The sequence below is a fragment of the Mauremys mutica genome, chromosome 4, assembly GCF_020497125.1.
Source record: "Mauremys mutica isolate MM-2020 ecotype Southern chromosome 4, ASM2049712v1, whole genome shotgun sequence".
In the NCBI taxonomy this organism is placed as follows: Eukaryota; Metazoa; Chordata; order Testudines; family Geoemydidae; genus Mauremys; species Mauremys mutica.
The window spans coordinates 71,088,842-71,116,755 of NC_059075.1; the positions used below are offsets into that span (position 1 = coordinate 71,088,842).

Genomic DNA, 27,914 nt, shown 5'->3' on the forward strand with positions numbered 1-27,914 from the left:
TCAGAGTTATAAAAATGTGTACCACAAATGAGTTAGACTTGCAATAATGTGATTAGAAACTGTACCTGCAACAAACAGCAACAATTGCTAGATAAAATAGCAATATGTCAAAGTTTATTTTCACAGTATACACTAAAATCATAATCAAAAGCTTGTGATTTCCTGCGGGTGTATTTTATTTTTTTTGTTCTAAATCATAGGTTAAAGGCATGCTGTCAAGCATAAAACAAACTAATTCAGAACACAGATTAGTCATTTCTCTTTCACCAGCCTCAATCCTGAAAATATTACTTGAAGCATATGCCAAAAGGCAGTGTTGTACTCCTTTCCTAAACTGTTCAAAAAGACTTTCACGTACTACACTGAAGAACAGAAGTAATCAATGTAAGCCATATTCTCCATTGGCTAAACATTGTGCATAAGAATTAATTTTAAAAATCTTTTTTGTTTTGTTTAAAATATTACATAACCCAGGGAGATCCCAAAAAATCTCATTATGTACAAATTTGACTTTTTACAATCTGCGGTTCTCAAGTTAAGGAGGCCTAAAACATGAGACTCAAAATGTGAATGTTTTTAAACGAGCAATTAGTAACTGATCAAAGGGAGAGGTTACTAATCTTGTGCAGTAACTGGAGTTCTTCAAAGCTGATGTGAAGGAGTCACTAATGGGATGACAATTTGCTCGGGATTGTGACAGACCGCAGATGTACCTCCGATCCCAAGAGGAATGCATCTGATGTTATGATGATGGAAGGTAGATCTTGAATAAGTGGGACTCCTACCCATATCTCTGGGTCCTTCCACCAAATGAATGACTGTAGAACATAGCAAAGAGCAGACACCTGTTTGTCCAGATAGTGCTTATTTAGTATATAGACTGTCCTGAGCCATTCTGGAGGCATCAAAGATGTAACCTGGCATGCTGAGTTACAAAAAACACAAACTGCCATGTGCCCTAACAGTTAGTGAGAACTTCTTGCTGAGGTTTGAAGACTGAGCTGAATCCTTGAGATGAGAGTCTAGGTGGAAAAAATCTGTCCATAGGTAGGTAAGCCCTAGCCGTCACCACATCCAGAGAAGCTCCTATGAACTCCATCCACTGTACTGTCATCAAGGTGGACTTCTCAAGATTGAATTGGAGGCCTAAACTATGGAGTGGCAATCTTTTTACTTGTACTGCTGACAATGCCTCTTGATAAGATCAACATCTAGACAATTAATCATTGAATTAGGGAAGATGTAGAAAACAGGAAGATGTTGTGAAGATACACTCCATATTCTTCATAGAAATTTGTTGTGATATGAATATGTCATGACTAAGATATGTGTTATGCAAGAGGGGTCATGTAAGGTATCATTGAAAAGGTTATGATCTACTGAATGTATTTATCCAATTTGTATGCATGTATCATTTCTGTATCTGAAGCTAGGAATATTGACCCTGTATTCAAATGTGCTACTTTGGGTGACACCCACAACTAGTGCTTCAGGTACAACAAAGAAAAAGCCAGACAGGGCTGATGGCCCATCAGCAAAGAAAATGGACTGTGAAAAAGCTTAATCTTCCTGTGTACACGCCAAACAGCCTGCGAGTAATGGCTGCAGAGACATGTGACTGAGTCACCTGCTACTGGACCCCACCTTGGAATGCCAGTGTTTTTCCACTGAAAGAAAAAAGGGTTCCCGCCATACAGAAAAGCTATATAAAGCAGAGGAGTGACATCATCATGGTTCTCCTCTTCCTCCCCACCCAAAGAAACACTGGGAAACACCTGGAAACAAGAACTGAACTGGGGGGAGAAGAGCTGAGCCCAGGCTAGAAGGGCGTCTAACCTGTGAGTAATACCTGAAGTTTCAAGCTGCACACTAGTGCAGCTGGTTTTCAAGAATCTTTGCAATCTGCCTGAAACAACTTTTAGGGTGAGAAATTACGGTACTATTTGTAGCCAATTTCTTCAGTGTATTAAGTTTAGTCTGCATGTTTTGTTTTATTTGCTCAGTAATTTGCTTTGTTCCATTTGCTCTCTCTTAAAATCTGTCTTTTATAGTTAATAGATTTGTTTTGGTTATTATTAAACCCAGTTTGTGCAATTGCAAACAGGGTGGGAGGGCAAGAAGTTGTGCATCTCTCTTCACATTGAGGGAGAGGGTGAATATTTTGAGTTTGCTCTGTGCAGATCTTTCTATATCGCGCAAGACCGTATTATTTCAGCTTTATTCCATAAAAGGGGTGTCCACATGAGTGCTGGGTGAATCCTCTCACACAGAGCTGACTTCAGTCTGTGTCTGCAGCTGGATGTGGCCGTGTGTGTGAGTGTGTGCTGCAAGAGGCCAGAGAGCCTAATTCAGCTAAACAGGGAGAGGGAATCCAGGCTGGCAGTGCAGACGGGGCTCAGTGAAACCCCAGTACATCAAGTGGCATCCCAGAAGGGGGAATCTAACCCGTCACAGACATATCTTCAGATGATGTGGATGGGTGGCTAAAACCACCACAATCTTTGAGTCTACTCTTGAGGCAGAGGAGAGGCTGAAAGGGAATACGCTGTACAGGTCGTGGTTGACTCTGAAGCAAAGAAACCTAATGTGAGAGGGATAAATCATGACGTGAAAATAGGCATCTTGAAGGTCAAGAGTCACAAACCAATCCCCTGAATATAGGAAGGAAATTACAGCTACAAGGGTCACCATCCTGAATTTCTGCTGTTTCACATACTTGTTCATGTATCTGAGATCTAATACTGGCCTCCATCCCCCGTTCTTTTTGGAAACCAGAAATTACTCAGAATAAAATCCTTTCCCCCTGTGCTGAACTGGAACTGTTTCTGTAGCTTCTAAGCAGAGAACACAGGTGACCTTCTCTCTCTCTTTCTCTCTCACCAACTGATCATGAGATGGTTCTCTAAAAAGGGATGGGCCAGAGGGGTGGGAAGGATGGAAATGAAATGGATGGAGTAACTGGACATTATGACCTCTAAAACCCATCTGTTGGATGCTATGGTCTCCCAGACAGGTTGGAATTGGGGAGGTAGTATCCAAAGGAGACGAGAAGGATGGGATAGTGCAACAGTAAATCCCTGTGGATCAAGTGGTTCAGATTTTTGACCAAGCCATCAAAACTGGTGCTGGGATTATGTGGGTGGCTGAATTGGCAATCCACTGTGGCAGTAGCTAGCCTTTTTTTGGACTATCTTGGTCTCTTGGCTGGAGGTTCAGGTGGTCTACAGAAAGTAGAGAAGTGCGCTGGGGGAGATCTCTGTCATATTTGAGACTTGCTAAATTTTCTTTTATTCATAGGTGTATAGATCCCAAGGAAGCTAAGTGTTGTCCTCAAATCCTTTAACATGTGAAGGGAGTCATACACAGAGTCCAAAAATAACTTTTGACCATCAGAAGGAAGGTTCTTTATAGTAGATTTTACCTCCCTAGGGAAGTCAGACAGCTGGAAGCAAGATACTCATCACATCGCAATCGTGGTGGAAATGGACTGGGCTGCAGTATCAGCTGCATCTAAGGATATCTGTAAAGATGTCTTTGCCAAGAGCTGACCTTCATATATGATGGCCTTAAATTGTTCACGGTAGTCCTGCGGCAAATATTCAATAAAAGTGTTAAATTTGGTACAATTGAGGTAATCACATTTTGACATGGACATCTAATGACTGTAATGTTGCAGACCAGTAGGTTTTTGTGACAAATGATCAAGATGCTTCTGGGCCTTGTTGTACTGTGCTGCCTTACAAATTCATTAATTGCATCCACAACCAAGGAATTCAGTGTTGAATGTGAGAATAAAAATTCCAAATCCTTGGCTGGGACACATTTTTGTGGGCATATTTGCATGTACGGGGTGTTGTGCCAGGAGCTTGCCAGATCACCCTGGCTAGCTCTAGAAGAGCCTCATTAAACCAAAGTGCCACATATGTCGACACTCATGCATGTAAGAAGTCCAGGAATTTATGATGGGAGTCCTGTACTTCCTTAAGAGGAATCTGAAGCATATCTGCAATTCACCTCCTAGAGCTGCTGAAAGCAATCCATAAAGGAAGGTGGTGAGGGCATTGCAGCCTCTTCTAGAAATGAGAAAATATTCATGTGAGATGTTACCTGCAGTTCAGCCCTTCCCTTTCTCTCTTCAAAATGTCCTCTATTGGTTCCGGTTGCTGAGGAAGGAGAGAGGCATGGGAGAACAAGACTGTCTATGCTCCCTGCAAGACAGGCTTGGGGTCCTTAAAATTATTGGTGATATAGGGCCTATGGACCCCAATAAGTCCACTGAGGCATAGGAGAAGGTAGCCACCATTGGTCATCCCAGCCGGTCGAAGATGGTGGTCATTTATTGTCCCTTCTCTCTGTATGTAGAGAAGAGTAATGTCTCCTCGAATAAACAGGAGACACTAGAACAAAGATCTGTGAGGCAGAATCAAAGTACTCTTGCACATATTAATCTAATGGTCATGATAATTGTTCTCCCTGTATGGAGAAAGTCAGAGAAGTAAAGGGTCTCAATGAAAAATTAGTCAGTGACCCAAATGATCTTGGTGCCAAGAGGTGCAGAGTCCCAGTAAATGGTGGAGACTCCAGATCACTGGAAACTAAGAGACCTCCAGTATCTGAACTCCTGTGGTACCAGAGGAATGCTGAAGACTGGTATAAGTATCAAGGTAGGTGTCTGGCTCGTCTGCATCAAAGGATGAGCATGCACAGACACTCAGATGTAACAGTCCATGGTGCCAAAGTAGGTACCAAAGGTACCAAAGAGTCTGATGACACTTATCTCCTGCTTGCATAGACATGACCACCAGAAGCAGAGGAGGTATTTGGTAGAGGCATGACCCTTAGAAGCAGCCTTTGGCATCTTTACAGTACTGGAAACACTTGGCACCGCAAAGGGACTCCTCTTGCGACCACAGGTCTCCAGTGAAGAAGATCCAACGTTTCTGTTCCTCGTCATTACCCACTGACTTGGAGTGCAAGACTCCCAGTACCGCTAGCATAGACACAGGCACCATGACCCTGGAGGCTTTTGGTGACTGGGATCTTGAGGTTGCTAGGATAACAGCTGGCCTTCTCCTATGGAGCTTTCAGTGACTGAGATTCTAAAGTAGATGGGGTATCAGAAGTCTTATAGATCTTAGTGACAGGGATCCTGAGGATGCCAGAGCACTGTATACAGGAGGTTTCTCAGAGTTCTGGTCTGAACGTGGTTTTAAGGCTTGCTCCATCATGAGGAATCTGAACTTTATCTCCCTGTTCTTACAAGATCTGCTTTTGAATGAAGTGTAGATCTCAATTTGAGGGAATATGAGTACCCCACAAACACTTCAGACACCAAGAGTGTCCATTACTAACCGGAATAGCATCCCATCAGGAAAAACATTTAAAGCCTGGTGGTCCCATAAAATAAAAGTCCAAAATGCCCTGGCAAACAGGAACAAGAGGAAAGATAAGAATCCCAAAAGGAACTACCTATACACTATAGCTATATACTATCTAACAACAACAAGAGACACTCAGCAGAAACAGGCATGCTTGATGCTCTGTCTCATGCCAAAAGGCAGTTGAGAAGGAACTGTGGGAGGTCCATCTGTACAGTTCTACCCAGCCTCGGTACAGGGCACAAGATGTATAGCGCATGCATGGGCTGAATGGGCACTGCTATCAAAAATCTCTGATCAAAGGCTCAAGGGTGCATGTGCACCCGAAGTGGAACGCCCACAGGAACACTAAAAAACTTTGAAACTTACTAAACAGATTTTACTTGAAAGCCATCAGAAAATTCAAGCTTCTCTGTGAAATTATATGCTGAAAATCTGGGATAGATACACTGTATAAATAATACAGTGATAAAAATCAGTGATTGAACCCTTGCTTTAAGAGCAACATAGAATTCAACCTTAACTATGAAATCACTACTAGTCCTCTTTAACACTGCCTTCATGACTATGATATCAGAATGCCTTAGATCACAAGATATACAAAGAAAACCTTCTCACATAAATTGTGTTTTTATAACATTTGGCACCCAGTTTTCTGTAAAATAATAAATTTTAAAACTTACTACATCTCACCCTTTTTTTGTTCATTTATTTGTTCTGGGGTGGAGGTGGGGGGTTGTTTTCCTAGTCTCCCTCATTCTTTGCTTGAAAAAAGTTTATTCTGGATTTAGTGGGATAAGTTACTGATTGTTAGAATAAAAATGTGTGCATCAAACCTTATAAACCACCACCATCATACACTTTGTGTGCGCCCCAGTTAATTCATATGAAAACCAAGAATATATAAAATATTGATAAGACCAGAATCAACATGTTAAAAAAAAACTAAACTCAAAGCAAAATAGTTCCTTCACCATAGATAGGAACAGTGGGCCTCCTCCGCCCCCCTAGCCATTCACGACTATGTCCATCCACCCCCAAATCTATCCCACAGAATCACAGCTCCTGATACTTTATAGCAAACAAAAAGGTGGAGTTGTTGTGTTTTGTTTTTTTTTATGTTTTTCCTCCCTAACTTGCTATAAAATAATACAATAAGAAAATCATAGTTTGTGTTCAACTGTCTTTCTTTACTCAGTACTTTCCTTCAATTCTGTCTGTTTCTTCCCTTGGCTTAATTTTTCTTTCTAGTTCACCCCAGGCAAGTATATTTTTTGAACTCGGCGCTTGAATTTTTTAATTTAAAGTTCAATGGTACAGAGAATAGACTGGTGAAATGGGAAAAACTGAATTATATCTGGAATCCACCTGCCTAGAGTGAGAGTGGTCCAGAAGGAGAAAGAAGAGTGCTTATTTTAATTTTCTTGTCTTAAGAAATCCTGAACAGGCAAAGTCACCTTACGTGTTTGAGATGTTGATGCAGAAAATCAGGTTATATTAGATATAAAGGAAAGAACGGACAAGCAAGAAACATATTTAAACATTTTTTACTGTTTGGTTAGATCACCTACACCTAGGATTCTGCCTTTAAGAGGTATAGCTTTGATTCAAGCCCTAGACCTACATATCTTACAAGGAGGAGATTTCTGAAAGTGGACTTCAATTATTCAAGTTATTTCCACTGATCTTTTCCCTGTCCTGAGGCAGGGCCAGCGGGTGCTGCTCCAAAACTTCCTATGTCTGATCTTCACATCCTTCTGAGGGATCATTATCTCAAGCTTTTGGAGTTAAGGGTAAGTCAGGGTACGTCTACACTACGGGATTATTCTGATTTTACATAAACCGGTTTAGTAAAACAGATCGTATAAAATCGAGTGCACGCGGCCACACTAAGCACATTAATTCGGTGGTGTGCGTCCACGGTCCGAGGCTAGCATCGATTTCTGGAGCGTTGCACTGTGGGTAGCTATTCCGTAGCTATCCCATAGTTCCCGCAGTCTCCCCCGCCCCTTGGAATTCTGGGTTGAGATCCCAGTGCCTGATGGGGCAAAAATCATTGTCGCGGGTGGTTCTGGGTAAATATCTTCAGTCACTCCTTCCTCTGGGAAAGCAACGGCAGACAATAATTTCGCGCCCTTTTTCCCTGGATTGCCCTGGCAGACGCCATAGCATGGCAACCATGGAGCCTGTTTTGCCTCTTGTCACTGTCACCGTATGTGTAATAGATGCCGCTGACAGAGGTGATACAGCAGCGCTACACAGCAGCATTCATTTGCTTTTGCATGATAGCAGAGATGGTTATCAGCTGTTCTGTACCATCTACCATACCCTTGTAAATTGGCTATGAGATGACGGTTACCAGTCCTTTTGTGCTGTATCCTCTGCTGCTGTCATAGGTGCCCCTGGCTGAGATCGGCCGGGGGCGCAAAAGACAAGCAGAGACGGTTACCAGTCATATTGCACCGTCTGCTGCTATCATGGGTGCCCCTGGCTGAGATCGGCCGGGGGCGCAAAAGACAAAAATGGGAATGACTTCCTGAGTCAATTCCTCCTTTATGGTATCTAAAAATAGAATCAGTCCTGCCTAGAATATGGGGCAAGTGTACTAGAGAAGCAGTGTATCAGAGAACCAGAGAGCACAGCCCCTCCATGTCAGATCCCGCCAAAATGATGAGCTGCATGCCATTCACAGAGGGTGCCCCTGCAACAACCCCACCTATTGATTCCCTCCTCCCACAGCCTTCCTGGGCTACCGTTGCAGTGTCCCCCCATTTGTGTGATGAAGTAATAAAGAATGCAGGAATAAGAAACAGTGACTTGTTAGTGAGATAAAATGAGGGGAAGGCAGCCTCCATCTGCTATAATAGTCCAGACAGGACATTAAGCAGTGTGGGGGAGAGGAGCCCAGCATCCCGCTGCTATGATAGTCCAGGCAGTACAGAATCTTTTCTTTACACATGAAGGGCGGGGGCTGATGGAGCTCAGCCCCCTATTGCTACGATGAAGATGGTTACCAGCCGTTCTGTACCATCTACTGGGAATGACCAGGAGTTTTTTACCCAGGCGCCTCCGGCCAACCTCACCTGAGGCCAGCCAGGAGCACTCAAGGGCTGATGATGAGGACAGGTACCAGTCCTATTGTGCAGCGCCATCTGCCACAAGGCTGATGATGAGGACGGTTACCAGTCATATTGCACCATCTACCACCAGTGAGGGGGAAAGAGGATACTGCAATTGAGTGCTGCAGCATAGTGTGTACCAGCAGCATTCAGTAGCCATAGGGTGATATTTAGAAGAGTCAAGAGAGGATTTTTTTCCCTTTTACTTCTGGGAGTGGGTGGGGGCTGTAAATTGACGAGCTATGCCCTGAACCACCGCGGACAATGTGTTTGACCCTACAGGCATTTGGAGCTCAGCCAAGAATGCAAATGCTTTTCGGAGACTGCAGGAACTGTGGGATAGCTTGAGTCCTCAGTCCCCCCTCCCTCCATGAGCGTCCATTTGATTCTTTGGCTTTCTGTTACGCTTGTCACGCAGCAGTGCGCTGAGTCCCTGCTATGGCGTCTGTCTGGAGATTTTTTAAAAATGCTTTGGAATTTCGTCTTCTGTAACGGAGCTCTGTTAGAACAGATTTGCCTGCCCATACAGCGATCACATCCGTACGCTCCATGCTGGAGATCTTTTTGGATTTTGATTTCGGACTGCATCGCCACCCGGGCTGATCAGAGCTCCACGCTGGGCAAACAGGAAATGATATTCAAAAGTTCACGGGGCTTTTCCTGTCTACCTGGCCACTGCATCCGAGTTCAGATTGCTGTCCAGAGAGGTCAGTGGTGCACTGTGGGATACCGCCCGGAGGCCAATACCATTGATTTGCGGCCACACTAACCCTAAACCGATATGGTAATACCGATATTAGCGCTACTCCTCTCGTTAGGGAGGAGTACAGAAACCGGTTTAAAGAGCCCTTTATATCGATATAAAGGGCCTCTTAGTGTGGATGGGTGTGGCGTTAAATCGGTTTAACGCTCCTAAAACCGGTTTAAACGCGTAGTGTAGACCAGGCCTCAGTTATTTCTACAAAATGGCTGCCAACTCAGAACATAAGCGTAAAAGAAAAAGAAAGACCAGAAGAGATGGGCAGGAGACTGGAGGCTAAGTCTCATTTCTTACTTCAAATTGCACTGAATGCTGATCAGTCTGGTTGTCCAAACTGTCATACTACACCATATGGGGACAGGAGAGAGAGAAACATCCCTATTTCTACCCCCCAGTACTGATCTTTACTACTGGATTACAGTCAAGGTGACTGAATGAACGACAGTATGATGGGGTGACTAACCCACACACACTCTGCAGGATCTAATGCAGGCCAGATAGGTCAATTAGCCCATTAGGCAGCTGATTAATGAGGCTCAGCTGGACAGGAATAGGCAGGGCCTATAAAGCCCAAGAGATGAAAGCAGGAGGAGTGCTGGGAAAAGGCAAATACTCCCAAGAAAACAGGAGGAGTGAATGGAGACTGCAGTCATTCCCTGGGAAGAGAGAGGAAGCTTTTGGGAACTGGTAGGCCTAGGAAGAAAAGGGGAACCAGTAGTAGGAAGCAGCCCAGTGATAGAGCAGTGAGGCCAGAGAAAGAAGGCCCAGACTGCTGAGCTGAGGGTCCCCGGGTTGGAACCCAGAGTAGAGGGTTCCCATACCAGCCACTGGGCGAGTGGCACCCAGAGGACTGCCTAGGGCTATTGAGGGCTAAACCTCCCCTGGAAGGGGGGAAACAGAGAGTGACATGGCCAGAGGGCTGAGCCATGAAGAGGACACTGTGGTTCCTGAGGCTGCGGGAGGAGCTGCAGGAATTATGAGGTGCAAACCACAGACACGGGGGGGTTGGCCTCAGGCTAATTCCTAGAGTACTAGGAAGAGGTGACAGTGGTGTGCCCAGTGACAGACACTAATAGGGTAGTGGTATGCTAGAACACTCTGTTGTATAACCTAGAGTACTGTTGGTAAGGACTAAACAAGATAAACTAGGCCTCTCCAGTAAGAGAGAGGCCAGGCTGGGAAAGGGAAAAATTGATTTATTAATATTTTGCTGTTAAAATTAATTCAGATTCACCACTCAAAACTGAGCTAAGGGGTAATAGTTTTGTTTTGTTTTTTTTTAAAAGGCAGAAAAGGAGCTTACTAAGGAGGAAGGGGGATGTTAAGACTCTTTCCTGAACGTAGGAGATTAACAGAAACAACTCATGTAACTACCTGTGGAGTCCTAGCTGTTGCACTCTCGAGGCAAGAGAGATTTGAGAGCAACATACAAGCACAGAAACACTAATCTGAGAACATGAACAGAACTTTATTGCAATTAAACTAAGAGTCAAACTTACTTCTGGAGCTTCTTTACAAGCTGCTTTGAGCCTAAGTACATGAAGACCTTGGACAGGTTTCAGGGACCCAGAGCTCTGCGACTGGGCTTGTGTGCATAGGAAGTTCTTCTCGGACTCTGCAACACTGCCCTACCCCTAACTGATTACATTACAGACAGTTAGTAAACTGTCATTCTAAGACAAGGAGCACATAGAGCAGGAAAAGCCGCAAGTGCAGACAGTTCTGTGGGATTGTGCAGGGAACCATTATGAGAGTTCCTAGCACCAAAGAGTGAAGGAAGACGTACAGGAATAGAGAAAAAACAGGAGTCAACATCCAGATTGTACCCTGTGTAATGTTACACCCTCCTAGTTTGACAATGAACCATTGATACCTACTCTTTCATACCAGTCTTTCAACCAGTTGTGCACCCACCTTATAGCAATTTCATCTGGACCACATTTCTCTAGTTTGTGTATGAGAATGTCATGTAGGACTGTGCCAAAGGCCTTACTAAAATCCCTACACACCAAGCCCGTAACCGTGTCAAGGAAGGCATTTAGTTTGGTTTGGCATTATTTGTTCTTGACAAATCCTTGCTATTCCTTATAATCCTATTATCCTCTCAGTGCCTACCAACTGATTGTTTAATAATTTGTTTTGAGTATCTTGCCGGGTGTCTAAATTAGGCCTATTGGTCTATCTTTCCCTGGGTCTTGTTGGTTCCCCTTTTTAAATATAGGGTACTATGTTTGCCCTTCTCCAGTCATCTGGGGCATCATCTGTCCCCCATGAGTTCTCAAAGATAACTACTAACAGTTCAGAGATTGCTTCAGCTGGTTCCTTAAGTACCCTATGATGAATTTCATCATGCACTGCCAATAGGGTGACCAGACAGCAAATGTGAAAAATCGGAAAAAGGGGTGAGGGGTAATAGGAGCCTATATAAGAAAAAGACCCACAAATCAGGACTGTCCCTATAAAATGGGGACATCTGATCACCCTACCTGCCAACCTGAACACATCTAACTTACCAAAATATTCTTTAACCTGTTCTTGCCTTTTCTGGCTTGTGCTCGTTCCCCCGTGTTGTGACTATTAATTCTGTTGAATACCTGGTCACCATTAATCCTTTTAGTGAAGACTGAAGCAAAACAGGCATTAAATATCTCAGCCTTCTTGATGTCATCAATTAGCAGCTCTCTTTCCCAGCTAAGTAGAGGACCTATACTTTCCTTCATCTTTCTCTTGCTCCTAATGTATTTAAAGAATCTCTTCTTATTGCCTTTTATGTCTCTTGCCAGGTGTAATTCATTTTATGGCTTAGCCATTTTGTGCGACCCTAATGACACTGTCTGCTTCCTAGCAGTTCAATTCAGTCTCTGTCTTTTACCCTGAGACAAAGATTTTGAATTCAGTTCAAAAAGAGCTTTCATTATTAGAAAATGCCTCTTATATGGCAAAAGTGGCAGTCTTTTAAATTATAACTATCCAGCGTGGATAAAAAAAATTTAAAATAAATACCGTATATCAATACTTTTTTTTAACTCATTTAAAATTAAATTTGAAATTATGACAACCTATTGTAAGGCCTGAGCTCTCTCTAATCTAATAAAATCATTAAATAAAAAAAATATATACAAGCAGTACATGTTTTCTGCCAGAATTTTAAAGAAAAAGTCAAGTACTAAACTGGAGAAAGTCACTGGTTAAGCACCTGAAACCAGGCTGTTGAAGTGATAAACCAGTTTTTGACAGCGGTACTCTTCTGCAGGTTCAGTTCAGGGAGTAGTTCACTCTAAGTTAAACCAATTAGGAGTTGAGAAAGCATGAAACTTCTCATCCCCTCACACATAGGTTTTTATTTATAGATGAAAAAGATCTTCTACATTTAATTTTTTAATTAATGTTTGTTGATGTTTATATAAAAACAAAATAAGCAATAAAAGTACGAAAAGATCAGTGACTTATAGCTTGCATATGTTTCCAAATATTAATCTTAAAGGACATGGTAACCAGAAACAATCAGTTCAATTCACCAAGTACAGATAATACTTCCTTGGTTTAATACACTGGATAATATTAAATGCAAAATACATTTTGATTAACTTTTTTTCTTATATATTCCTCAAATTTAAAGCACTTTTAACTAATAAAAAAATAAAATGCTGGTTTTGCGCATTTAATTGAATTTTAATTACCATCCAAATGCAGCCTGACAAAAATCATGAGAAAAATTCACCAGTAAATAAAAAAATGCATTTACCATTTTATAACAATAAAAATGTCAAAATTAAGACTCTGAATAAATGTATGTTAAGCTACATAATTACTTAAACACATCTGTATAAAAACAGCACATCTTCCAAGTTACCAAATTATGAAATCAAATGTAAACGCTATATTTAGTTGCAAACCAGCATGTTTTAAGGATTACCAATCAACGAGAATCAAACTTTCTTTACAAAAATAACTAAAAAGTACAAAGGCAAAACAAGATTAAAATAAATTATTTAAATCAAAGTTTCCTGCTGGCTGATTTAAATCATGATTAAAAATCAGTGATTTTAATTAATCGGCCCTGCCTCTATCCTGTACGGTTTTCTTAAATCCAAAGTAGTGATTGTTTCATGAATACTGTAATCAGCTCTAACATTATTAAAATGTGATTCAAAAATAATGCACAGTCTTGATAACATGGGTCACACTTTAAAACAAGTAACATGAAAGGAAGAAGATGCACTGAAAACACAGACCATGATCAAACGTTATTTTCAATTTTACCACAATGCTGTAATCTATTTCACTATCCAGAAAAAACTTCTATTAAAAAAAATCACAAGAAAAACATGTTATACACCTTAAAATATTTCAGTAAAATGTTAGTGTCCATATTTAGGCAGATGTGTCAGTCATATAAAACTCAATACAAGCCCCTAGTAAAAAACAATTTATTTTCGCTAATCAAGAATCGGTTTCCTATCTAGTTTCATTTTAAGTAATGGGATTTGGAAGTCACTGGTGAAACAGACAGACACACGCCCTTATAGCCTATCAAATCCTTTAAGCCACAGCATTTTTAGGCCCATTAAACAGAGATAGCTTTACTAACATATTATACAGAGTAAATCTTCAACATTCATTGAGACTCAGAATTACATTTCCTATAGTAAGCCTTGAAAATGAACCAGTTAATCAGTTAATGTGCTTATAAATCAATTGTCAGCAAGCATAGCATATACATTTACCCAAATGTACAGTAATATTTAACACTCCTGCAAAAATATTAAACATAATAGATTAGAGAAGATAGCTTAAAAAATAGAGATTCAGAAGTTTTATCTCCATGCATATGGGTACTTACATTCTTAACTCCCACTAATACTCATGAGAATTACCTATAAACTTGCCTCATAATCCATCATTAACTCCCCTTTCTCCCCCAATTAAAATTACATTTATAAATATAAGCAGATTTCTCTCTGAACTCTAAATGACTGTGTTGCTGTGGTCATTGCTGGGTGGTAAAATAAGAGGTCAAGATGAATTTGACATTTCATTAACAAAGTACTATGAATGCTCTTACAGAAGTGTTTCTCCTTCAAAACTATCTTTCCATGATGCTTACAAAAAAAGAAATGGTTACTCACCCTGTGCAGTAAGCATGGTTCTTTGAGATGAATGTCCCTATGGGTGCTCCACTTTAGATGCCTTACATCCCTTGTGCCCTTGATCAGAGATTTCTCATAGCAATGTCCGTTCAGCACACCCCTGCATGTTACTCAGTCTCATGTTCTTTGCTGCTGTTCTATAGCACTGCCCAGGCAAACCACTCTCAGTTCCTTCTCTACTGCAAAGTTCCACAGCAGAGAACTCCAAAGCAGAGGGGAAGGAGGTCAAGTAATACAGCATCCATAGGGGAACACATCTCAAAGCACCACAGTTACTGCACAGGGTAACCATTTCTTTTTCTTCGAGTAGTGTTCATATGGACACTCTAGGTCAGGGGTTCTCAAACTGGGGGTCAGGACCCCTCAAGAGGTCGCGAGGTTATTACATGGGGGGTCGTGAGCTGTCAGCCTCCACCCCAAGCCCCGCTTTGCCTCCAGCATTTATAATGGTGTTAGACATATAAAAAAGTGTTTATAGTTTATAGGGCGGGGGGGGTCACACTCAGAGGATTGCTATATGAAAGGGGTTACCAGTACAAAAGTTTGAGAACCACTGTTGTAGAGTGGGTTCATATGTTCGAGGGTCCTTCGAGATTACAAGGTTGGTAGCAACAATTAATGCAGTAGGGTATCCACTTGGAAAGCCTTTGTTTAGAGATTACAGACCCTTTTGACCTGTCTGCAATCAAGACAAATAATTTGAGAGTCTGTTTGAAAGAATTAGCCTGTCAAGCTAGAAGGCCAGGGCTCTCCTGACATCAAGTGTATGCAACAGTGCCTCTTCCTTGCCTAGCTGAGGTTTAGGGTGGAAAGATCTGGAGGTGAATGGGTTGGTTAATATGGAACTGAAGATATTTTTGGTAAAACCTTGGGGTGTGTTTGTAACGTGACCTTGGCTTTGAAAAATACTGTGAAAGGGGGAAAGCCATAAGAGCTTTACCCAACTCGCCAAGCCAACATGATGGTTACCAGAAACAGTTTTCATTGATAAATGGAGGAGTGAGCAGGTAGCCATCAGTTCAAACCGTGATCTTGTAAGGCATTGAAGAACCAGATTGAGGTCCCAAACCAAAAGGATGACATCTGACTGGTGGAAACAGACTTCAGAGCCCCTTGAGGAACCTCATTGTTGTTGGGTGAGCGAATACATAATAACCTTTGTGATACAGCAAGGCCAAAGGGAAGCAGGAGAGCATTAGATGGGAAGTATATAATGATCGGAGCCTTATTCCCTGTGGAATAAAGAGAGGTTACTACAGGTTAATTAGAGCACCTGGAGCCAATTAAGGCCTCGTCTGAGACCTAATAAAAAAAACCCTGCTTCAGTCAGACAAGTGGAGGGAAGGAGAGCTGACTGTAGTTTGGGGGCATACTGGTGTTGACCACAGAATCAGAGTATCAAGGGAAGGGAGACCTTGCCCAAGCAGGGCAGAGGGATTCTCCCAGTACAGAGGGCCAAGAGAAACCCTGCCCAAGTGGAAAGAAGGTAAGAAGCATATGAAGCTGAAGGGGCTGGGACCAGAGATGGGGGTGGACCTGGGTCCCTTGCCCGCTCCTCTCTCCCCCTCCAGGGCACTAGCAGAGCCCTAGAGGCAGGGGCGGCGCCCTGACCCACTATACCAGGGGGTCGGCAACCTTTCAGAGGTGGTGTGCTGAGTCTTCATTTATTCACTCTAATTTAAGGTTTCGCATGCCAGTAATACATAACGTTTTTAGAAGGTCTCTTTCAATAAGTCTATAATATATAACTGAACTATTGTTGTATGTAAAGTAAATAAGGTTTTTAAGAAGCTTCATTTAAAATTAAATTAAAATGCAGAGCCCCCCAGACCAGTGGCCAGGACCCAGGCAGTGAGAGTGCCACTGAAAATCAGCTCGGTTGCCTACCTTTGCACTATACCAAGGAAAAGTGCGGGACCCACCACATTAATGTTGGCCCTTTGCCATACTTTCTGTTTGAAAACAGAAAGCCATGATGGCTACCAGGTGGACTTTAATAGAGCTCAACAAGTGCCCCGAGTTTGGTAGTTCTAGGATGTAATCCAGTATATCAGACAGCAATGAGGTTGTTGGTGAAATGTCTGAGGTCACATCAGCAGGCAAAGCTTGTCCATTTTTGTAAGTAAGTGTAGCGTGTACATAGTTTTCTGCTGTGTAATAGCACTCCCCTTTTACTTCCTCTGAATCAGTTGTTTCTAATCCCATGAACCATCAACCGAGTCTTCATTTATTCACTCTAATTTAAGGTTTCAGCGAGATTGGGATGAAGGATCTTCCCACCTCCCTGGGAAAGGAGAGGCCTCGAGAGTGATCGGTGAGTGAAAGGTCAGTTATATCCCATATGGAACTATGTTTCTCTGTACCAGGTAGGAAATATTAAAATAACTCTGGCTTTGTCCTTTTTTATTTTGAGTAGGACTTTGGCTATTTGAGGAGTCAGGGGGAACCTGTACAGTCAGAGGCAGATTAGGGGTTTGTGGGGCTGTGGGCCTGAGCAAGTGGAGGCCCCTCCACATCCCTTTTGCCTGCAGTCCCCCTTGTCTGTCCCCTCCCCCAGTGCTCCTGTCAGGGAGTGGGATCGGGCCACAGTGGCTTCCTCTGTCCCGGCCGCCCAGAGCTCCTGCAAGCCCCCACACCCCGACCCCACTCCCTGGAAAGAGCACCAGGCAGGCAGGCAAAGTGGGTGAGGGCACGAGGGTGCCCATTTTTCGGGGTGGGGCGGGACCCTGGGCATGGGCCCAATTGGCTAACCCGCCACTGAGTACAGTAGATCCAACAACCACTGAAAGTGAAAGGTATCCCCCAAGGATCGATGACCCAGCCTGCCTGTGGAGCAGAACCGAGTACACTTCTTGTTTGTCACCATGGCAAACAGGTCTACTTGAGGGGTGCACCAATGCCGGAATATGCAGTAAAGTATGATTAAATCTATCTCCCACTTGTGGTCTTGTGAGACGTTCCTACTGAGTGTTCAGTCACATTCATTATAGCAGCTTACCTGCCAGGAGTTCAGACTGTGCACCAATTCCAAAGCTTGACAGCCTCTGGACAGAGAGAGGGGGAATCTTACCCCTCCTTGCCGGTTGACACAGAACATGCATGACATGTCCATTATGACCTTTTTGTGTTTGCCCTGATTAGTGGTAGAAACTGGAGACAGGTATATCTGATGAACTTGAGTTCCAAGAGGATGATGTGCAGAGTGGTTTATTGAGGCATCTGCCTGCCCACATCCCGAAACTCAAAAGGACCACGTGGGTATCTAGATGAGGGATGGAGCACAACAGGGATGCATCCATCATTATGACAATTGTTGGGGAGTGGCAGGCAAAAGGGACTTGTGCTCAAACTTGTGAGAGTATTTCCATAAATTGAGAGATTCCTTTACGAAGGAATTATTCAATGAATAAACAGCCCTGAGACACCTTAAAGTAAACGTATTCAAAGTCTTGCATGGTCTATAACGAAAGTACCAGCTGTTTTATGCCCCAACAGCTGAAGAAGGGTCCAGGGTTTGAGGGCCGATCTGGACTGCATTGATTAGAGCCACAAATCTGTGCAATGGGAGGTAGGATCTTGCTGCTAGTGAATCTAGAGCAGCGCCAATGAATTATAATTTATGCACAGGGTCATAGTGGATTTTTGAATGTTCAGTTGTAGGATCAATTTGAGGAAGAGGTCTATGGTTTCACAAGTTGCCCATAAAATTATGTCTAGGGAGTGGCCTTTCAGAAACCAGTTGTCTAGGTAAGGGAACAAAAGAACTCTTCTGCTGCGGAGGTGCGCTGCCACAACCTTTGAGAAGAACACTGGAACAATTTAGCAAGCGTTGTGGTGGAATTTAGGCCACCATAAAGGCCGTTTTAGTGGATCCACAAACCATATATTTTCTGCCCCAGATATTAATTTTATTATCCTTTCTGGAAGGCATATTGGAGGACTCTACATAGCAGGCAAACCAGCCAAAAAATTGTTAAGATGGTCTCTTTCTGACCTGCCTGGCAAAATCCCTGTAAATGGATGCAGCAAGCAGGGACCAACTCAGCCACCAGTAGGAAACCAATGGTTCTCTGAAATTCTGCTCTGAGCTGCTGCTAACAGCTACTGGAAGAAGAATGCTTGGAGAAGCCAATGAAATAAAGAAAACACTTTTCTGCCCTCAATGCCAATCAGAGCAGTCTCTGCCCAGGCATATTTTATCACAAATGCTTCAAAGAGCATGGGTCTCAAAAAGCCCACTGGAAAAAGACCACTGGAAAGTTAGAAAGGAAACTCCTCTCTTCAAATCAGTTGCTGAGCAATGCTACAAGCTAGCTCCCACGGATGATGCAAATTAAACTTTAATGTAGCTGCCTCTTAACAATAGAAACTGGAACAATATTGCAGCAGTAAGGACTAAAGCAGTGTTACCTACATGTCTAATACTGTACATATTCATGGCATAAAATAATTTTAATCAGCACTGTTGATGAATGTAGCATCCATAAGATTGTAAGTGGTTTACATTCAAACACTTGGTATAACCACAGTGAGTTTCAAGTCCTTGTAACATATGCAAAATTAACAAACTTCTCAAGTTTTCAGTGTCAGCTGTATAGATGAGATTTTTAGTGTGTGAACAGTCAAGCAATTTAGACGTGTATGTACCCGTTCAAATATTTGTTTAATCGATAATGATCTCTCAACAAAACTCTGCCAATGTGCAAATGTTACTTATTAACTTACTGTAAGCCAAGTATAGAGAGTTTCGTCAATTTTACCAATACAGCTTTCACTGGTATACTTAAACTTGTGTCACACTTTCACTATAAATCCCTTTTTCTCAGTATTAAAATTAGTCAAACCTGAAAATTAGCAAAGGAGTTGCCCAGGAGAAGGTTCATTCTAGGCTATGGGTTGCACAGTCAACATTTTTGCCTTGACATTACCGAAGATGAAAATCAAAAAAGCATGACTGTGAAGACATTCAGTGTGCTATGAAGTGCTTTTCTAAATACAGAATAATGTAGAAAAAGGCATCCTTATAGAACACACTGAACAATACAGTCAGAGAAAGCTGAATGTAAGCATACATCAAAATATTGGCAGTTTTTAGTTTCTCCTTTAAAAACAGTTATTTAGGAAAACTGAGCAATTTTATACAGCATTACAAGTACCAGAAATATAGTATGAACCATTACAAAAATGAATTTAACACTTTTGTTTAAAGAAACATTATGCAATAATACAGTCAACAAGTTTCTCTCTTTAGAATGGTAATAAAGAGATAGGATGACCCTCTCTATGCACTTTGGACTAGATTCACAAAAGGCCTTAGGTGCCTAATTCCTACTTTAGGCACCTAAATCACAGAACCAGGCCCCACTGGGATTCACAAAACCCCTGCTTAGCTGCCGCTGAATGCTATAGGAGCCTAAACTTGCTTGGTGCCAATGTTTTTGCAGTAAAAGTTCTCTGGATACCTTTCTTTCTGGCTCTGGACATGTGCACTGCAGCCCCCCCCCGACCAGCATCCAGCACCTAAACCCCACAATGATTCACAGATCAGGGAAAAATAGACACTCCTCTGCCTAAATCATCTGCGGGGCCCAATCCAGTAAGCATGCTCAGAGCTTGACTAGTGGATCAGGCCTCTACAGGTGAAATTTTTTTTTTTTTTTTGAGAAAAGAGCCAGGGAGAAGGGTGAGGATCTTCTTCATAATTTCTAGCCCAGTGGTTAGGGAACTCATCTGGGATGTGGGAGACCCCAGGTTTAAGTCTCCACTGCACCCAAGGGGCAAAAGGGATTTGAACAGGGATCTACTACCTCTCAGGTGAGTGCCCTAGCCACTGGGCAATGGGATATTCTGATGTGGGGCTCCCTCACAGCCTCTTCAGTTAACAGTGTTCCATTCTGGATAAATAATTTAAAAAGAGTGATTGGATCAGAGGAAATGGACACACGATCTTGCAACTACAGAGTCATTCTGATGCTTGCTCTGACTCTGGCCTAATGATTATTTTATTATTTATCCATAGTGGAACAGTTTCAACAGGAGAGACTGAGGGAGCTCCACATCAGAATATCCTATGTTGCAGTGGTTAGGGTACTCACCTCTATTGTGGGAGAGCCATGGTTAGTAACTTAACCACTAGGCTAAAAGTAATGAGGGAGGTTCTCCTCTTCCTCCTCCCTCCAGCCCAGCTTCTTGCTAAAACAGCACAAGGCACCTAAGTCCAAGAGAGTTTGCAGCTGAGATCCCTAACAGAGAAAGGAGACTCCTTGCAACCCAGACTCAGGCACCAGTGAGGGGCAGAGTTTAGTACACACCCCTCAGCTTGGTACCTTGCACTGGTTAACTTGGGAAGCTCTCCACCTAGCATGCTGGCTTTTGTGAATCCCATTTTGAGGAACCTCTCTTTCATTCATTCATCCCATTCATTGTATAGGGAGCCTAGGCTTCAAATCCAGGCTGTGAATATCAGTGATTTTCTAGGCACCTAAAACTCACATGTTGGAAGTCAATTGCGAATCAATCATTACAAATCCAGGTTTGAGTTTACGTCATACTCAAAAGAAATCCAAACATCTTAAGATAAGAAATGCACAAGGCACCTGTAAGAAGGGGGCCCACTTCGCGCGCACACACCCAACAGCAAGCCGCAATATGACAGGTGTGCCTGCCTCTGTTTCCCCTCAGTCCAGCAATAAAGTTAACAGTCTCTCCCAGTGTCCACTTGAAATCCCACCTCTGGACATAATTTATTAAGGTATACATACAATCTACAGAGACCTCATCGTAAAAATTCTTCTCCCAATTCCCACAGTAAAACATAGAATTCTACTGCGATTTTCCAAGGTTCTCACCTAGGAATCCACCAGCACTCCATTCCCAATTCCTTTCTGCCGTTGTTCTAGGACCCCACTCTCCAGGGCAGCCCTCTGAGAGTGACCAAACTGAAAACATCCGTTAAATGTGCAACAGTAGTCAAAAAAGCTAAACAGGATGTTCAGAACCATTAGGATACGGATAGATAATATTAAAATGCCTCTATATAAATCCATAGCATGCCCACATCTTGAATAGTGCGTGAAGATCTGGTCACACCATCTCAAAAAAGATGCATTAGAATTGGAAAAGTGCAGAGAAGGTCAACAAAAATTATTAGGGATATAGAACAGCTTCCATATGAGGAGAGATTAAAAAGACTAGGACTTTTCAGTTTGGAAAAGAGATAACTAAGTGGTGATATGATAGAGGTCTATAAAATCTTGACTGGTGTGGAGAAAGTGAATGAGGAAATGTTATGTACTCCTCATAACACAAGAAAACTAGGGGTCACCCAATGAAATTAACAGGCAGCAGGTTTAAAAACAAACAAAAGGAAGTACTTCTTCACACAACACAGTCAACCTGTGGAACTCTTTGCCAGCGGACATTGTGAAGGCCAAAACTATAATAGAGTTCAAAAAAGAACTAGATAAGTTCTTGGAGGATAGGTCAATGGCTATCAGCCAGGGTGGGCAGGGATGCACAACCATGCTCTGAGCACTCCCAGCCTCTATTTGCCAGAGACTGGGAGTGGAAGACAGGATGGATCACTCTATGACTTCCTGTTCTGTTCATTCCCTCTGAAGCACCTGGCATTGGCAACTGTCAGAAGACAGGATACTGAGCTAGATCAACCATTGGTCTGACCCAGTCCCATGACTCTTCTGCCTAAAACACAGTCCCATCCATCATCTCAGCCCTTTTCCTCCTGTCAGCACAGGCTCTTTAGTTCAAGAAGGTCCAAAAACTAGCACCTCTGCTGGCCTCCTAGCCAATTTTTCCCTCTTCCCAGGAGTCTCTGCAGAACTTTCCCTGTCTACAGTCATTTCCAAATAGCTCTCACCTGCTCCACTGCTTACTCCTCCAGTCTGTACTCAGGCAGCCCCAACTCACTCGTCTCTTTCTCTCACTCGGTCCAGGTGCCTTCTTTTAAACCCAGAAGCAGTGAGCTGATGAGGCACAGGTACACTGGCCCTCCTCCCTCTTAAAGAGCCAGTATCATTCTGTGACAACACAAACAACCTGAACTTTGCCCTGTAATGATGATAGGAGAGAAAAAGGAAGAGACAAAATTTTCTTTAAAAATAATTTAAACGTAAAACACAAACACTAAAATTCCTTAATAATAATGGTATCATTACTACATGGCATCACTAGAAGATATAATTAAGTTTGAGTATCTACTGTGCAGTTCTTACCTTGGCATTTTTGGATTTCTTTTTAACGTAACCTTAACTCTGACTTTTCTGGGTTTATACTACTAGTTTTGGGGATAATTGCAACATTTCTAGAATGTGTTTTACCCTTAAATTATTGATACAGACTCTCAACCTTACCTCCATTTTAACATAGCTTTTTGTCTGGGAAAATATAATTTTAATCTTGCTGGTATAAGGTACAATTGAAAGTATAGGTTAAAGAATTTTCCTGCTAAAAAGTGTGGCTGCCAGTCTTTGCTGAATCAAAGCCCCTTCCCTCCAGGATAATTTGTCCATATATATTATACGAAGGAAAGAATTTGGAACTACTCATGGTAGTAAAGTCAAGCATTTGCATGCTTGTAGGATTGGGACCATAATGTCCAAATTTAATGCAGCAATATCATGGAAGGATGGGCCAATTCAAGTTGTCATTTACAGAAAAATTTCATTAGTAAATAACTGACCAATTATATATTCTCCTTGGGTTTTCCAATCTTTCAAACTTCTTAAATTTATTATTTGGATGTCACTGGTGATGGAAAAAAAGTCTTCATTTCTAGTTCTATCTCAAACCCAAACTGCAGCTCTTTCTAAAGGGTGAGTACAATTATAATGCATAATAATTTGAAACTCTTCACATGGTTAATCAAGAAAATTGAAGTAAAGATCAGTGTTTGACTGGATTAGAATGACCCGAATCCATTACCACTTTGAGTTACCTGGACTGATAATACCATATAATATCTGGAACAGCTATCCCATCCTGATTAATGGTTCTATATAAAGCATGTGCACCTACTCGTAGTATTTTTGTATTCCAGGTATGCTTGCTAGAGTTTTATCTGGAATGATTATAGGAAATTTTTGAAACCAGAAAGATACCCTGACCTAAATGCTCAGTTTGACTGGCTATTCTCCCTGATCTGTTCTCCTTGAATAATTCCCTTTGTACTCCATTTTTTTAAAAATTTGCTGGAATAATGGTTTGCCATTTAAAACAGCAAACATCTTCTAGGGTGAGATTTGAATTCCCAGTTATTTTAAAGAATGTACTGCCCATTTATATCCAAAAGATTTCTAAAGAGATTACTTCTGAGTTTGCCAAATTTACAGCAAGCATTTCAGATACAGCATATCTGATTTTAAAGCTAGATGCTTTCTCATAATCATTACATTTAGATAATAATGTTATGAAAATGTTTAGGATTGATAAAAATAACACTGTCATATGCTAATAGAGATATTTTGTTCTGTGTTTCTGCCACTGTTTTTCTTATAATAAATTTGTTATAAATCTGATCCATTTCAGATACAAAAAAGGTGAGACGATGCCCAAAAAGAGTCTAGTCCTCTCCAGTCAGAATGTCAATCATCATCTTAAATCTAAGGAATGAAGACACTGTTCATCCACATTTGAGTGAGGCTTAGGAAAAAACATAGGCATGTATATTGTTTGGTTAAGATGAAATTGTGACACTACCAAAAAATTAGGGAGTGGCCTCAAGGACCCCTTGGTCTTTGCAAAATTCAATATATGCAGGATTGCCATTAAGGCCTGGAATTCACTAGCTTTTGATATAGCTATAAAACTAATCCAAAAAATTTTCAAAATAAATCACTTTAAAAAGTATAGTGTGTACCTTCTAAAAATGAAACCTACATCTAACTGAGTTGTGAAAAATATGTATTAAGCTTATATCAACCAACAAGAATGCACTTATAAAGAAATCCATGATTAAATCAAGCCTTCCTGACTAGTGATTTAAATCCACTCTGCTGATAGCCCACAAGGGAATCGATTCCTTTATAGCCAGAAAGAAGTGGACATCGCCATTTCTCTTGGATCGGAGGATGAAATGCTGAAATCATCACTAAGTGGACCCTCAATGAGGTAAGTGAGAGGCCTAAGGACTTAAGATGTAACAGGTAATCCAAAAAGACTTGAATATGTGCTAGCATTAGCTGAATTCCTTTAGTCAACGACCAAACCAAAAAACACTTCCACTTAACCAAATAGGTAGACCTACTAGAAGGTTTTCTACTACACCTTTACCTCAATATAACGCTGTCCTCAGAAGACACACACACACACACACACACACAAAATCTTACCACGTTATAGGTGAAACTACATTATATCGAACTTGCTTTGATCCACCGGAGTGCGCAGCCCCACCCTCCCGAAAGCGCTGCTATACCGCGTTGTATCCGAATGTGTGTTATATCGGGTCACGTTATATCGAGGTAGAGGTGTATTAACTAGAACTCACTGCTCTGCTTGCAGACGCTGTTCTTCCTGTACATCTACCCAATTTGGGCAATAGACAAACTTCAGCCAAGCCTGAAGAAGAAGAAGAATATGCAATCTTGCATGCCACACAACAAAAGTGCACACAGCCATACAGCTTAGCATACATTGGCCATAGTTGAAAGATGTGAATGGAGGAACAGAGATAGGTGACAAATTGTTTGGAATCACTCGTGCAAGTGAAAGGCCCTCGAACTCGCATAGTAGGGCCAATTTTTTTTTTGTTGAAATTAACACTGATTTTGCTTTGTTCAAAAACAGCCCCACCCAATTGAAGAGACCCAACATAAACTGGTCATGGTGGATAATTTTCAGACTCATCCCTCAGAAGCCAATCATATTGGATGGGAAGACATGGATTCCCATTGTTCTGAGAGGACTGTAGCAGCAGCCTGCATTTTGTAAATGTGTGGGGGGCTGATGACAGGCCAAAGGGGAGTACTATGTATTGATAATGTTAACCTACCACTACAAACCTCAGAAACTTCCTGTGGGTTTATAAAATTGCTACATGGAAGCAGGCATCATACCACTCATTATGCTCCAACACAGGAAGAATTGTAGCTAGGATTACTATATGGAATTTCATATATTTGTTCAGACGTCAATGATCCAAAATAGGTCTCATGCCACCCTTGAACTTCAGGATCAGGAAATATCGTCAATAGAAACCCTTTCCCCGGTGCTTCAGGGGGGATCTCTTCTATCGCTCCCAAAGCAAGCAGAGTCTGGACCTGCTGAAAGGGTTATGACTCATAAGAGGGCTCTGGAAAGAGGGAATGGAAGGAATTGGATGGTACCCAATCCCATAGTGCTTAGAATCCACTTGTCTAAGTTTATTGACTTCCAAGCATTGTGGAAGTGGGACAGTCTGACCCCAAAATGGAGCGGAAATGGACTGGATGTTGGCAAATGGTATGCTGTCCTCAAAAGGAGAGTCAAATCAACTGCTTCCCAGCAGCTGATGGAGGATAGGCTGGATGGCTGAAGTGGAATCAGAGGGCCTTCTCCTGTGTGATTTATATCTCCTCTTAGAGTAGTCCTGTCGTCTAGCAGAATAAATTGACTGCCTGAAATACTGCTAAGAGAACTGGTGGAATTGCTGTTGCCCCACATGATGACACTTTTTAACTGTTGGGGTATAAATCCCTAAAGATGGTAAAGTGGCCCTGGAGTCCTTAAAAGAACATAATATCTCATCAGTTTTTTCAGAAAACAAAAATTAACCATCAAATGGTAAGTCTTCTATAGTCTGCTGAACTCTGGTATTACTCCTGACATACATTATCCAAGAAGTCCTCCACATTGTTACAGCTGAATGCATAATCGTAGATGAGGTGTCAGCCACATCGAGCGCCAATTTGAGTAATATTTTAGCCACTAGACAACACTCTGGCATCCTTAGGAAACTTATCTGTAAAGTTAGACATATTCCAATTCAAAAAGTCTGATTTTTTCTTTACGTGTCAACATATATCTGCCCTGGTAAGTTTTGGAGTAGGAGTGAAGGACACTGGCATGTGCCACAGGGACTCTAGCTCCAAGAAAGCTTCATTTATAGGGAAGACTACATTTCTCAGGGATGAAGGTTGCAGAATATCCACCAATTTATGGGTGTTCTCTTGGACAAGCTTGGTTCAGATATCCAAAGTTGCAGACATCCTCCCTATAAGGTCCTAATAAGCCTTCAAGTCTTCCAGAACCAGGGAGGATGAGTCCAGGACAGTGGAATTATCTGATGAAGAGGATGAGAGAGGTGGTTGGGCAAAAACCTCCTCCACAGGAACAGCTTGTTCCTCTTGATGCATTGGAATTTGATGAGAGCAATATCAGGTTGTCTCTCCCATCTAGGAGGGATAGGAGGTGAAACAACTGGACAATTCTGTGATCTCAGTTCAAGTGTGAGCAAATTGACTGGGATCTTTAACCCCATAGATTCCAAGGATGCCAATGTGGAAACAAGTATAGTACCATAGGCCAGTAAGCACAAGGCCAAGCTCTCCTCTCTCCCAGTCAATCTTGGTACCAATGACAATTCTCCATAGGAGAGCTGGAGGACTTCCAGGACTGATCCCTGGAAGAAAACAAGGAGAAATAAGCAAATCCCAAACTTGAGTATGAAAAGTCCCTGAATAGCCTGCAGGTAACAGAGGGGCAAAATCTTTCAGCACTATAAAGCCCTCTGATGGGTCCAAAGTCCAGTACTGTATTGACAACTCAACCGGTATCATAGCCGGAGGCATCACCAACTGGGAACTTGATGCTGCAACAACATTCAGTATTGGAAAGATCATTGGTATCAGAGCAGAAATGTATACTTGCAGCAGAAATCAGTCCTGCAGGTTCCAAGAGTTGAAAAGGATATTGATACCGAAGAAGGATGTCTCAGTGCTGATAATGAGACCACGTTCATCTCCCTGGCAGGTCTTCTAGCTGGTACCAAGGAAGACAAAAGTTCATAGTCTTAATCAGTCAATGCGGACTTATGCTGAGACCGCCAGCAGTACCGCTCCAGAAGAGGACTCCTGAAGTCAGTGGAAAGTTAGAGACAGAATGCCGAGCAAATCAGCTCCTGCCTGACAAGCCAGTGGGAGGGCCAGACTGTCGATGCTGAATAACTATTAGGATACTATTTTTAAAAGCCCACAGACAATCTCACTGTCAGTAGCCATGTGGTAAAATCTACACAAGAAGATCCAATTCAAGCTGCGGGGAATGAGAAGAAACTGAGGGGGGTTAGAGAGCACTGCCCTTCAATACGAGGGCTGAAGGGGCTATGCACGCACACCTGAGTGGAATACACATCTGCAATCACTCAGAGAAGAATTCTGGATCGACCTAAGATGAAACCCTATTTAGAGCACAACTCAGTGCCTAAGGCATGGATTACAGCATCAAAGGGTACATCTAAAAAAAGAATTGATCTCCTGACCAGGTAAGGATAGTAAAAAGTGTTCCAGCATAC

General features: G+C 42.1%; 1 protein-coding gene across 7 annotated transcripts in view; it reads right to left on the minus strand.

Annotated features, from left to right (window-relative positions):
* Window positions 1-27,914, minus strand: part of FUT8 (fucosyltransferase 8) — a 242,849-nt gene that overhangs the window by 178,868 nt on the left and 36,067 nt on the right. For 4 of the 7 annotated variants that reach the window (XM_045016294.1, XM_045016297.1, XM_045016300.1 and 1 more), the window contains exon 2: window positions 22,284-22,474. The exons of the other annotated variants lie outside the window; for them this stretch is intronic. The gene's annotated coding sequence lies outside the window, so the exon portion shown is untranslated. The remainder of the gene's footprint in view (window positions 1-22,283; window positions 22,475-27,914) is intronic. 7 annotated transcript variants of the gene reach the window in all.